This window comes from Gopherus flavomarginatus, chromosome 6 (assembly GCF_025201925.1).
Source record: "Gopherus flavomarginatus isolate rGopFla2 chromosome 6, rGopFla2.mat.asm, whole genome shotgun sequence".
In the NCBI taxonomy this organism is placed as follows: Eukaryota; Metazoa; Chordata; order Testudines; family Testudinidae; genus Gopherus; species Gopherus flavomarginatus.
Genome location: NC_066622.1, coordinates 28,124,644 through 28,134,694, shown reverse-complemented (window position 1 = coordinate 28,134,694; position 10,051 = coordinate 28,124,644). Strand labels below are relative to the sequence as shown.

Here is a 10,051-nt window from a genome sequence, read left to right as displayed (position 1 = left end):
TTTCTGCCAGAGGGGAAGAAAAGAGTTGAACAGGGAGGTCTCCTGTGTCTCAGGAGAGTGCTTAAACCCTGGCCAATGAGAGACTCTGATCTGAGGCTTCCTCAGTGTCTCCCACTTGAAACTAGGGTGACCCAGATGTCCCGATTTGTTGGGTCTTTTTCTTAATAGGCTCCTATTACCCCTCACCCCTCCAACCACTGTCCCAATTTTTCACACTTGCTGTCTGGTCACCCTACTTGAAATGTTCCACTGTGTATAAATACTTCAGTTCACCTGCTCCTGTAACTGTACCTTGGATCTCCCACCTCCCAGATGAGTGCCCGTACCACCCAGGCCACACAGTCATTCTCTTTCTCTCCCTGGCCCAGTGACTCTAACTATTTATACATAGTGGAGAAGCTTCAAGAGGACAGATTGAGGGAACCCCACATGCGATTACATAGCTCAGTGGTTAGAGCAGTCTTGAGAGAAGTGAGTGCCCTGTTCAAATCCTTTCTCCCCTGCAGGCCCAAGGGGAATTGAAGCTGAGTCTCCCACATTCCAGGTGAATTCTCTAACCACTAAGCTAAAAGTTATAAGGTAAGTGGCCTCCTCATCTATCCAGATTTTGAATGGGACCTAATCTGGTAGATGGCCTCTGAGCATAGCAATTAGATCAAGCCCTGCACACAAGATAGGCATTCGCCTGCCTATTTCCCCCCAGCTTGTGAATCACTCGGGGACATAGACAGGAGTAAGCATCCTGATGGTTAGAGTGAGGCAGCAATGCATATGTCCAACAGAAGAAACTTTGCTATGGAACTCTTACTCTGAAAAATTAGGTGCTGAGTGAGTTTAGGACCCTACAGGGTTGGGTGGGAGCTTTGTGAATCAGTGGAGTCTAGAGTTAGGACTTAGGTGCCTCAACCCAAACTTAGGTACCTAAGTACCTTTGTGAATCCACCCTAAATGATTTTTTGGGGGCTTGTATATTTTTATAAGGATAATGGACTTCTACCTTTAGCAGGGGAAATTCCTCATAAATTATGCATTCCAAATAATTCCAGTATAAGACATTTTTTGTAACTCCTATGTGCAGTGTAAAATAGTTTATGGTGTTTAAACTGAATTTTGTCCCTATCCAGAGAAATAATTAGAAATAGCATGGTCTCTAGTGAGACAATATCTGAAGAAAGTAAGACAGGTGTCCCTGCTTCAGAAAGTTAAAAATTATACTTATGGTACTTTGATCAGCCACGAGGTGGCAGCGTAAGTATGGAAAAAATACAATATGCTACAGCAGGGGTCTGCAACCTTTCAGAAGTGGTGTGCCGAGTCTTCATTTATTCACTCTAATTTAAGGTTTCACGTGCCAGTAATACATTTTAATGTTTTTAGAAGGTCTCTTTTCTATAAGGTCTATAATATATAACTAAACTATTGTTGTATGTAAAGTAAATAAGGTTTTTTTAAATGTTTAAGAAGCTTCATTTAAAGTTAAATTAAAATGCAGAGCCCCCCCGGACCGATGGCCAGGACCTGGGCAGTGTGAGTGCCACTGAAAATCAGCTCACGTGCCGCAGGTTGCCTACACCTGTGCTACAGTCTATTTACCCTGCAAACTTATTATCAACAGGACAACCTTAGTTTTTTTGATGGTTTGTTTATGAAAATCCTTTGACTTTACTGTGTCGCTTGTATTTCCTGGTATCTTTGTCTTGTTGTGCAATTAAAAAAAAATTCTTAAACTTACAAGGCTTGGTGAATCTGAAACAAAAAATAGTATTAGGAAGCTGGATAGGCCATAATGTACTCATACAAATACTTGGGTGACTGCTATTTGTTGGAGAAGAAACTGTGGAATAACTAGCATACTTTGCATATGAACTGAGGGTGTAGACAGGGAGCAATAGCTGCTGGCTCTAGAAATGCTTTCTCAGTTGACATCTTGTACACTGGGATGTTTGCCACTCAAAAATTCCAAACTGCTCCCCAAATAGTTAGCTGCTAATTTATGGAAAAACTTGTGGTTTAACTTTGTCATTGGTGCAGCTGGTGATCCTGCAATACGGGAAAGGACTGGAGGGGGGAGAGTCCAACCAGAATATAGGCTGTCACAACCTATATTGACAAAAAAACAAGAGGCAACATTTGAAAAAAGTGGTCTCCAATGTTAACATATGCATGTGAATAGCTGTGCTTTATAATATTTTATTTGATGCTAAAAATTACTTAACTTTTTAAGAAAAGCCAACATTTATAGAAATTAAAAGGAATAGTTAGACATCCGTAGGAATTGTAACTATAAAGAACAGTTGAAGGATGTGATGTGGATGTTTCTCTTGTGCCCTAATGCACTGCCAACAAATCAGAACTGTGCCCCAGCTGTAGATGATAATGTGATTGGAAAGGATTTAATGATACTTCAACTATGGATTTAGTCTAATATGCATATTTGCATATTGCTTAGGTTCTGGCAATTAAATATAGTGATAATTAAGCAAGTATCAGTACCTAAAGACTGTAAAAATGTAAACATACCAAAGGAGAATAGGTGGCAAAATGACTGAAGTGCTCTCGCCAGTTGAAATACTAATCATTACCTAAATGGATCTGTCTTTTAAAAGATTGGCAAAGTCTCTCCCTCTTGGAATGAATGTGTTCATTATGGGCCTTATGGGGGAGATTGTGTATGCAGCTATCTATTAAAGGGCCACAAAGTCTTTTGTGTGGGACAGGCTTTCCTCTATAGGAGATAATCTGGTTGTGTGTAATTGGAGGGAGAGGGGACAAAGAACCATCTACTCCATACTGAGGAGCTGTAGAACTGCTTGGTGGGGGAAACAGGGTAGCTTCTATAAGTCCTGGGTAGGGGCCAGCTGAGTAAATCTGAATCTGGTGCATGAGAGGAACAGCTGGAAGCAGGGGTATTGCAACAGCATGCTACATTTTGTTATTTACCTTTGTTTTGCTGTCTGAATTGAGTGCAGTGCAAAACATAGTCAGTGAAAGGACTTTAGTTGACTTCAGTGGGCTTTAGGTCAGTGTGAGCAGTGCATTCTGGGATAGCTGGGACAGGTATATAAGGCCGTAGTAGAGCAGGAGGTTTTGTTTCTAGTAGGAGACAGATCTAGGAATGCCTGGTCTGAGGTATGTATGGAAGAATAAAATTTAAGGGTTGCTTTAAATTGCAACAGTATCTTCTATTTCATTTTGACTAAGTTTATTCTTATTTTTGTTGTTAAATCTGGCTGCAGTTTGATTGCTGTCTTGTATGCTTCCATAAATGGTTTAATGCAGATTCTTGTGAGCCTCACCCTGCCCAATGTGGAACTGTCTCTTCAGTTGTGATGCCCTGGAGGTTCATGAAGCCTCTGCAGGTTGGGTGAAATGTCATTCCTCTGTCACGTAGAAAAATATATTTTATAATTTAAGTTTAGTCTTTCAATATAACAAACACTCCACTAAGGAACAATAGCAAATTCTTCTTAAATCTCTATTCCCAATACTACATAAATAATTCAAAACTCAGCTGTTTCCTTATTAAAATGTAGCTAACTCGGTTCTAGACAGTGCTGGGTTTTCTCATGTACCTAGGGATAGCTATAACAGGATTAATATGAACTTGAGGATTAGCCATTGCTGCCATTGCAAAGGCTGCAAGAGGAAGCCAGCAGTGCAAAAAAGCCATAATCATTACTAGGACCATCTGTGACATCTGGGCTTCAGCTTTAGTTGTTGAACATCCTTTAGCTACTCCTAGCTTAGCAGCCTAGTTCAAAAATAGCATACAGGATATCTCTCTTAAAAACCAATGCATCAGGTCAATTGCATTTCACTTTTGGTGAGCAAAATAGTAATGAGACAACTGGATCATTCTGATGAGTTTATTAAAAACTCATGAATAAGTTGGTACAGTCTCTGGAAAAGTCATTATTTTAATCAAATTAGTTAATGTAGCTGAGACACAACTGTTGCATTTGACTTATGCTTTTTGAAGGGCATACTTCTGATTATAATCAACTTTGTTATGTAAGAATTTGAAATCGTCATGCCATTTGCATGATAATCTGTAACATTCATAAATGGGCAGGGGGGAAAAATGTAACTTGTATGTGCAGTTGTAATTGTATGCATAGATGGCATATCTGTGCATGCGAACTGTACACACACACTTTTACACAAGAAATTTCATGCATGTATTCATGGGGGGCGGGGAGGGAGAGATCTGGTTTTAGATGCGTGGATATAGCTACCAGTTATAAGCACTTCACAAACAAGTAAATGCAATAGATGACTCCCAGGGAAGTCACTTAACTTTTCTGGTGGGATTTGCAAAAGCTTTCGCCAGGACCGGCTCTACGTTTTTTGCTACTCCAAGCCAAAAAAAAAAAAGATGTCTGGAATGCCGCCCCTGAAATTGTGCTGCTCCAGGCACGTGGTTGGTTTGCTGGTGCCTAGATCCGGCCCTGGCTTTCGCCTAGCTGTGTTCTTGCTGAAATTCATGGATGCTTTTATCATTGATTTCAATGGGAAATTGGTTTATTTCCACACCAGGCTTTTGGTAATCCCACTCTCTGTTATCCCCAAATTTTTGCATGGAGACTTGCTTTTCTTAGTTCGCTATGTAACTATAAAGTACTGAAATCAGTCAATGGCAGTAGTAGGAATGAGAACTAAAGGCTAGAGCCTCAAAAGGATGTAGGTGTCTAACTGCCACTTTAGGTGCATAATTCATCCTGGATGAATAACCTCACCACCAGGCTATTGAGCAAATCTCACTCTGGCCTAATGGTTATTCAATGAAGAAGCACTATGATGAGGCGAGAATAGCAAATAGTCATTATGAGTGACTGAGGTGCCACTATGAATGACACTCTACCCTAGTGGTTAGAGTACTCACTTATGAACTTGAGTCTTCCACATTATGTCCCTGCTCCAGTGACTATTTAATTTACAAAAGATGGAATAGCTTCATCAGCAGAAATTGAGAGAGATCTACACCAGACTATCTCATAGCCCTGTAGTTTCAGCATGCTTCTGAGAAATGGAAGGCCTGTATTTAAATTCATTCTCTGTGTCTCACATGAATACCCTAACCACTGAGATAAAAGTTAGAGGGAAGGCTACATCTCTTTGTAGCGAGGGGGCCCTGCTCTCCCGCGCTCCTGAGGAGAACAGGCCAGAAAGGGTGCAGCCATGGGCAGAGTCCCCGCGCCCCCACCCCCGGAAGTCAAGGGGCAGGACAGGAAGTCCAAGGACACCGCTGCCTGTCCCCGCCCCCTGGAAGTCAAGGGGCGGGACAGGAAGTACAAAAGCCCGGCCCCAGCGCTCAGTTAGGAGGAGGCTGCCAGAGAAGGCAGATGCTAGGGCCCAAGCTCCCACTGGGCCCGGCCTACCCCGTGCCCGGTACCCGGAGGGGTACTGGCCTGACCTCCCCTGGGGCCAGTACTCAGAGAAGCCGACTGAGCGGTCCGACGCTCAGCCTGTGGAGGAGCTGCCTGGACCTCCCGACGCCTGGTACCCTGAGGAGTAGATTGGACCACATGACGCCCAATACCCCGAGGAGTGGACCGGACCTCCTGACCCCCGATACCCCGACGAGTGGATGGGACCTCCTGACACCGGACACCCTGAGGAACCCATGGTCTGGGACCCCCCGGACGATGCTGGCAGAGGGCAGGTACCCAGTGAGGGGGAGGTTGGAAGTGGCCCGGGGGAAGCCGACCCCAATCAGGCTGCAGGCTCGCCTGAGCCAATGGCAGTGTGTTTTGGTCAGGATTCCCCACTGACCATCGGCAGCGTTAACCGCTGCTAGGACCCCGGGCTGGAACACAGTGGAGTGGGAGGGCCTGCGTTCCCCCTGCCACCCCTTCAAGGGTGGCAGACTCCAGCTCCCCTGACCTGTGGAGGCTATATGCTGGTCCCCTGTGCTCAGCCCTGCTGATGAGGCCTGAGCCTAGACTGTGTGTGTTGCCCCGCCCTGCCCAAGGGCCTGGGCGTACTTATCTACTGCCACCTTGTCGCCCAGCCCCTTCTGAAAGGCCTGAGCATAGGCTGTGTGTTTTGCCCCGCCCTGCCTCAGGGCCTGGGCCACTTGCTAACTGTTGTGGGTTCACTCCGTCCCGCAGCAAGGGACGGGCCCCGAGTCGACGACGCACGGTGGGCCGGTGTGGCTCCCCTCCGCCCACAAGGAGAGTTGAGCCCTGGCACTGCTCTACTACACTCTTTCACCCCCTGACACTTTGTGAATATAGGCCTTTAAAATGAATAAAAAATCCACTTGGGGCCAAATGAAAACACTTTCTATTATTTTATTTTTTAATGCAATTTTTGAGTTGTTTGATTCAAAATGAGTAGTTCACAGGCATTTTTGTGAAAGGCAAGAGACTAAACAAAACCATCAGTTATCCACTCTGCTCTCACTGTGAGCAGCAGCATGAGAGTAAAAGCAAATAGCAATACTGTTAATTTCTTCCTCGAATTCAGGTGGGTCAGAAGGGGCAGAATGCAACAGGGATAACGGGAGCCTTGTCTCTGCCCCATAGGGTAGGTTTGCTACATGCTATGTGTGCTGCTGTTCCAGGTACAGACCTGGCATCATTAACACTATCCCTGGAGCACTGGGGTTACTGGGAGGGTGATTCTGACTATCTTTGTCTGTTACAGATGCAGCCCCAAAACACTCTGCCTACTTCTTTCTCAGGGCAGATTATTATCTCATGATTTAACTGCAGGTTTGTATGCTTCAGTGCAAACAGTTCAGGCCCCAAAAGTTTGGGGGATGTAAAATCTTGCCAGAAGGTGATTTGGTGTAATATTTTTAGGAAAAAAATATGCACCAGTTTTTCCCAGCTATAATTAAGTCTCTAGGTGCTCAGATACCAAGGTGGTGAGCATGCTATAGAAATACTTGCATAAAGATAGATCCATTATACTAAATCAAAACTTGTGAATTAAAAATACAGGACCAAATTCTCAGCTGGCATAAATCAGCATAACTCCACTGAACCTAATGAAACAATACTAGTGTAGAGCTGCTGAGAATCTAGCTTTTTTTCCTCTTTTGAGATACTAAACTGTTTTAAAGCTAACTTTTAGGAATCCAGTATGTTAAGAAAAATGGAATGTTGTTACGCAGCATAGAGTCTACACTATATATCCATGGGAAATCAAGATACTTTTCCTTCTGCTTTGGAATTCCAATTAAAAGATCATGTAGGAAACATGAACTGGGTCACTGTTGTACCAGTCTGCAACCTAGGAGGACTTAATACTTTCTAGCTTTAAAGTGGCGGTGTAGTTCAAACATCTGGGACATCACCGGTCCTACTAGAGCCACCTTTGTGGAGAAAGCAAGTGTTCCCTTGGGCTTGGACACTGCTGTTACATCATCCACAGCTATCACTGCAGTGCACAAAGTTGTAATATCTGCAACAGTATTTCTGTCACAGAATCACATTTTCATAGTTTAAAAAACCCCAAATAATAAAAATCCTCAAACAAGTTAATGAAATAAAAATTTCAACTTCTAAACCAGAACATAGAACCATCTACTATACTGTTTTGTACAGTATCTTCTTAAATACAGTAAGCAACCTGCAAATAGTTACCTTTCTCCATTCTAGCTTTCTGCGAACATCCTACCCTCATGCAGGGTTTGAGTGTCTGCCAAACTGTTTCTGAGAAGCAACTTTCACAAAGATATGTATATAGTGATGCAGGCTCCAATAAAGAATACTTTTCCTTACTCAGTAGACGGAATGTTTTAATTTCTTATTGTCCTGAGAGCATTAATTCTCTTCTACTCACAGAAAGAGATTTTTTTGCTAACTACTACATCTCATCTAACATACTAGAAGTGAAATTCAACCTTGTGCAAAGAACAAGGCCTATACATCACATTAATCCTGTCTGAACTGTCAAAATAAAGTAAGTGGTACACAGACCTTTTTCTGGCTCTCTGCATAGAGCTGAATTTAACCCTAAAACTACATAAGGACTTGGCTTTCAATCCCAGCTCTACCCCCAAGTCTCTGTGGCCTTGGGGCATGTCACTTAATTCTGTCTTTATTCCCCAATCTGTAAAATGGGCATAGTAATTGAATAATGCTTACCTATTTGCCTCACAGAAGTTCTGAGAAAAAACATTAATTAGCTTTTTATAAATATTAACTATACTCCTCTTCTGGAGGTCTCTAGTTCTTATATAAAGTGGAGAGTCATGGGAAAGCAAACTCCAAATCCTACAGATCTCTGGTATCAGTCTATAGCATCAAGGGTCCAAGGCTTTGCGCTGGTAGCATGGATCTCTACATTGTATTGCCGTTGGCTTCCATTGTGCTCTGTTTTCATTTGGGGGTGGGGTGGAACCACACAGCAGGGACACTGAGGTATTTCAAAATGAGTTTTCCATAGCACAGAATATGTTGATCATAAGTTGGCAAGAGCAAATGGGACAAACACCCAGTTTTGCCAAAAAACATTGGGATGTCTAGGACAGCACTTAAAAAGGGGACTGTCCCAGCCAAAACAGGACATATGATCATCCTAGGAAGGTGCAATTTTGGGGTTCCTTGCCTAAAGCTTTATTCCTGTAACACTTAAAAGGAAAAGATCTTCCTTTTTGCTGAGCTCTAGGAAATAACAAATCTGTCAGATTTTCAAAAGTGCCCAATTTCAGAGGTTAGGTACAATCCAAGTTTGTACATGTAAATCCAATCATTAGATTAGGGGATATACGTGTAGGCTCTTCATGTATTAATGAAAGCACACAGTTCAGGGATACCAATCTATTGGATCTTTTCTGAAAATCTGTCTTAAGGTCAGACTCAGTACCCACTTCTTACTACTGATTATCCACAAAAATGGAAGGTATTTTTTCCCCCTGGGTAGAATTCTTAAGTACTTCAATTCCCTTCTCTCAAATAAGTTAATGCTGAACACATTGAGTAAACTGCTTTGTTTCAATAGATTTTGACTTATCTTCTGAGAGACTCACGTTCAGTTCTGCATTCTGTAAGGTGATTAATTCCATTTTATCCTCCAGTGAGGATATAGACTTCGGTACAACCAGCATTGTTGTAGATTACTGGATTCCATGAATATAATACTTCAAGGACCTCAAATCCTCTTGTCTTGAAGATGTAGTAAAAGTTGAGAGGTTTTTGAAGGCTTGTGTTTTGCTTAAGTCACTTATCTTAGTCAGACCATGTAGATTCCAAGATCAGACATTTAAAGGGAATTAACGTGCAGATAGGCACCTTGGCACTTTTGAAGCTTGCACTAATGTCATTGAAATCAAAGGGAGTTGCTGCTGCTGTTGAAGTCCAATCCTGCTTCCTGTAAGACAAAACAACACTAACTCCCACGAAAGTGGGAGGAAAAAGGACAGCAAAGAGAGAAAATGTAGCTTGTCTCCAGTGTTGATTCTCACTTGCAACCTCACTGATTTAAAAAAAGAAAAAACCAACCACAGGCCCAGCACACAGTCTCATCAGCCACTCTGAGACTTGGCAAACTCATACCAGCATTAGGCTATTTAGGACATCGTTTTTAGCTGTCTCCCTCATCAAATGGGAAGCAGAGTGAAGAGAACCCAGAGGGGTGGTGTTTTGGATTTAGCTGACTTGGTAGAAGTGATGATGTCATCTGTCTCCCTCTTTCTGGCCTGATCAGGACACTTCCCCCTACTCCCCCCCACGGATCAGACAAGAGGTCTGGGGATGAAGGAGATGGTGGGAGTTTGCTCCAGTTTCCAATTTTTTTTTCTCATAACCTCTTCCCACTGGGACCTCAAAAGGGGAGTAATGGGCAGAATAGTCCCTCTCCTTGTTATTTTGTCAACCACTCACGCCTAATAAGACAGATACATTTTGGTTCACTGATTTTTTTTCTCTCAGTTCTTGTTTACCACAGATGATCTTAACACTGTCTTTGAATTAATTGGCTAGATAGGTCTTTTAGTTTGGAATAATTCAATCTTTCTCCCTTTTTATACCTTTCCCCGTCAGCATTTGTTGTTATAAATTACTGTGACGTTTTATGAATTTACACTCACTCCTTACAATTG

At 42.7% G+C, this 10,051-nt stretch overlaps 1 pseudogene; it reads right to left on the bottom strand.

The window, feature by feature from the left end:
* Positions 1-3,487: 3,487 nt before the first annotated feature.
* LOC127053801 (parapinopsin-like) lies at positions 3,488-7,432 on the bottom strand (annotated as a pseudogene).
* Positions 7,433-10,051: the final 2,619 nt, after the last annotated feature.